This window comes from Petaurus breviceps, unplaced genomic scaffold (assembly GCF_028583685.1).
Source record: "Petaurus breviceps papuanus isolate PSGF00001 unplaced genomic scaffold, PetGlider_PUasm1.0 37, whole genome shotgun sequence".
In the NCBI taxonomy this organism is placed as follows: Eukaryota; Metazoa; Chordata; class Mammalia; order Diprotodontia; family Petauridae; genus Petaurus; species Petaurus breviceps.
The window spans coordinates 6,922,805-6,927,030 of NW_027186296.1; positions in this window are offsets into that span (position 1 = coordinate 6,922,805).

The following is a 4,226-nucleotide window of genomic DNA, read 5'->3' on the forward strand; positions in this document are numbered from 1 at the left end:
ATTCACTCTCCCTCCTAAGTCTCTCAGTACCTACTTGCTTTCCTCAAATGATAACGTTGCAGACCCCCCAGAACTTCCACTGAAAAGAGCAGCATGAAAAGTCTAAAGCTTGGGAGAATATCTGATCAACCCTGGGAGCAAAGCTCAAATTTAATATAAAGTTAAAATTCAATAAGTAAGCCCCTTACCTTTACTCTGTGTGTGTCTCTTTACTTCAAGTGTGTTACTTGGAAGGAACATATTGTAGGATTCTGGTTTTGAATTCACTCTGCTATCCACTTCTATTTTATGGGAGATTTCATCCCATTCACATTCACAACTATTGTTACTACCGGTGTATTTCTTTCTACCCTATGGTTTCTCCCATTAGTTCTATCTCCTTTCACCCTTTCCCTCCTCATCAATGTTTTGCTTCTTTGTAGCTCCTCCTCCCATCTTCCCCCCTTCAGTTAGTTGCAACCCTCCCTTTATTTAATCCCCCCCCCCTTCACCTGAGTGAGATAGGTCTTTCTTGCCTCCAAGTTTCTTGGGTCAAAAGATTGTTTCACCCTGTCTTTTTGCTTGTTTTGCTGTTCCAGAATTTGTTTGTTATTTGGAGGTGATTGGACAGAGTTACAGTGATTTTCTGCTTTCTTCACCATATTGACTATCCTTCAATTCACATTTCTATTTGAGGGTTTGGATGTAGAAGTTTTTGCTTTGTTGTATTCTGAGTTTGTGTTTTTAGCTTCCCTGTCACCATAGTAACTTTCTATGGTCATGTTCGTCTATGTGTACGTGTGTGTGTGTGTTTTATTCATTTGTTTCCAGCTTAAAAGAGCTATAAGGTGGAGGGAAAGATGGGGAGGTGCAGAGGGCATGCTTAAACCTTATTCTCATTGGAATTGGTTCAACGAGGAAATAATACTCAGTTGGGTACAGAAATCTATGGAAAGTAGGAGGAGAAAGGTATCAGAGAAAGGTGTGGCGGGAGGGTAGATTGGGAGATGTAAACAAAGTAAAATACTTTTGAGGGTTAACAGGGTGAAAGGAGAAAGAAAGTAGGATAAACAGGAGAGAAAAGAGGCTGGAGGAAAATACACAGTAATCATAACTGTGAAAAAAAATTTTGTCAAGTTGCTCTGAGAAAGGCTTCATTTCTTAAATATGTAGAGAACTGAGTCAAATTTATAAAAATAAGAGCCATTTATCAATTGATAAATGGTCAAGGGATATGGACAGTTTTCATACAAAGTAATCAAAGCTTTCTATAATCATATGAAAAAATGCTCTGCCATCACTATTGATTAGAAAAATGCAAATTAAAACAACTCTTCAAATTAGAGAAATAAAAATTAAAACAAACACACCTATCAGATTGGATAATATGGCAGAAAAGTAAATTGAAAAATGTCGAAGAGGATGTTGGAAAATAAAACATTAATGCACGGTTGGTGGAGTTGTAAACTAATTCAACCATTCTGGAGAGCAATTTGTATTTATGCCAAAAGAGCTATAAAATTGTGCATACCCTTTGATCCAGCAATACTACTTTTAGGTCTGTATCCCAAGGAGATAAAAAAGGGAAAGGACCAATATTTATCAAAACATTTAAAGCAGTTCTTTTTATGGTAGCAAAGAATTGGAGACTGAGAAAGAACTAATGGAGTCTAAATGAAGATTGAAGCATACTTTTAAAAAACTTTCTTCATTTTTCTTGGGTTTTTAAAATTGTTATTTTCTTTCACAATGTGACTAATATGGAAATGTTTTGCATGACTGCACATATATAATCTCTATCAAGTTTCTTGGCTTCTCAAGGAGGGGGAGTAGAGGGAGGGAGAGAATTTGGACCTCAAAAATTTTTAAATGTACATTAAAATTATTTTTAACTGTGATTGGGAAAAATAAAACATTAAATCAGTACAACAAAAGGAAATGTCTGGAGTCGAGAAATAAAGTGTATATGGGAGGGGGCACATTCTATGTGTAAGAAGACTGGAAAGATAAGGGATTCTAGGTTATAAATGGCTTTGAATAACAAACAAGGTTTTCTCCAAAAGGAAGGGTAGAAAGATATTCAATCGCATGAATCAGGTATGGGACAGGCAATTTATGCCTATACTCAGGAGAAATGTTAAAAAGATAAAGACTTAGAACCACATATTTGACAAAAACAAAGAGCAACAATCATAATAGGATTCTATAATATGACTATTCTTAGAATCTACCAAGAAGATAATACTTAAGACCTATCAATATATTGTACTTTGTAAGCTTGATATTTAGTGATTTTATATTTCACCTTAGTTTTACATTCTTCAAATACCCAATAAATTTTTATTAGTAAAACAACCAATTTTGGGCCAACCCACCAGGCTGTGGTCAGCCTCTCCAGTAACGCTGTGGAAATTGTCAGAGGCTTATTTCCTGCTGCCCCCTTCCAGTTCCAACTAGATAAAACTTTCAGAATCCCTAAAATTTAAAGATTTTTTCCAGGTCTGAACATGAGGAAAATAAGTGTAATAGTGAATAGAGAGCAGGACTTTGATTCAGGAAGACTTGAGTTCAAATTCAGAGAGATTTGCTGACTAAAAAGAACAGTTTTGGTGAAATGAAGAGATTGGAAGCCAAACTGTAAGAAGAAAGTGAGAGCAGAGAAAGTCGAAAATCTTCTTAAGGAGTTTAATCACAAAGTGCATATAGAATGATAATTAGCAAGAGTGGAAGGATCAGGTAAAAAAAAATTTTGATGATGTAGGAGACATAGGCATGTTTGTCAGCAGAAAGGAAGAAGTCAGTAAACAGGGAGAGACTGAAGACAAGTGAAAGTGGGGAATGAAGGTGATGACAAAGGCGCAATCTGTTGGAAGAGACAGGAAGGATTGGGATCATTTGTGCAAGTAGAGGGGGTTTGTCTTAGTAAGGAGTAAGGACATTTCTTCATGTAAGACAAAGGTGGAGGAGATTGTGGGAAAAGGTATATGAATGATACATGATGAGGAATCAAACCTTTCCCCTTGTAATATACAAGGCAAACTTCATAGCTGAGAGTGTTGGGAGCCATTGGAAGTTTGGGGAGGGATGAAGAGGTTTGTAGGAACCATTGTTGAAAGAGGGATAGTGAGTTGATAAAGGGGGTGTAGATGAACTGCCTAGTAGAAGGGAGGGCCCAATTGAGGTTGTGCAACATTAATCTGTAGCGAACCCAGTCAGAATGAATGCATTATTTTCTCCATCTTCATTAGACAGCAGGTGTGTGGGAGTGAAAAAAAGATGGGGAAAGTGATCTAAGGCTGAGGCTTAGAAGGATGTGACCAGTAATATTATAAGGGTGCAAGGGATTCTAGAGAAGAGGACAGTGTTGAATTGAACTGGTTTGCCAAGGAATCAAGATGGGGAAAAGAAGACAGAGTGGTTAGTACAGGGGTGATGATAGAACAAAGGGGTGGAGGAGATCACACTGTGAATGAAGAGTTTGGTAAGGAAAAGCTGAGGGATATGTGGTAAGTCAAAGAACGATAGTTAGTGGATTTGAGTATGCATGTGTGGGTGATTGCAAGATCAAGGGCATCACCACCTTTGTTAGTGACTGAGGTAGAGTGAAGAGCTATAGATTCATATACAGTGACAAAACACCTTTAATTGGAAGTACATGTTTTATAAATATACCTGTTTTGGGAGTCTCTATTTTGATCTTATTCATTTCCCAGTTGCAGTGATTATTCACCATTAGGTGCAATAATACGATAGAACTATGATACTTAAATAAACACTATTAGAAATTTATGAAAGCCTGATGGATCTACATAATGGCAACTGGGAAGAATTAGATTGGGGCTGCTAGGTAGTGTAGTGAATAGAGCACTAGGCCTAGAGTCAGGAAGACTCAATTTCCTGAGTTCAAATATGACCTCCTACAACACTTACTAGCTGGGTGACCCTGGGCAAGTCACTTGACCCTGTTCACCTCCATTTACTTATTTGTAAAATGAATTAGACAAGGAAATGGCAAACTACTCCAATATCTTTTCCAAGAAAACCCCAAATGTGACATGAAGAGTCAGATACAACCAAGCAACAACAAAGAATTAGATTTTGGGCTTTTCATAAAGTTTTTACTCTAATTTCACCTTCCCTTGTAGTTACCCTTCTCAGTTTTATATATAAATTTAAACAAAGGTTACAAAAATTTATCATGGGAAAGAAAGAAGAAAGGATTGGCTCAAATAGATATCACGGTCTGA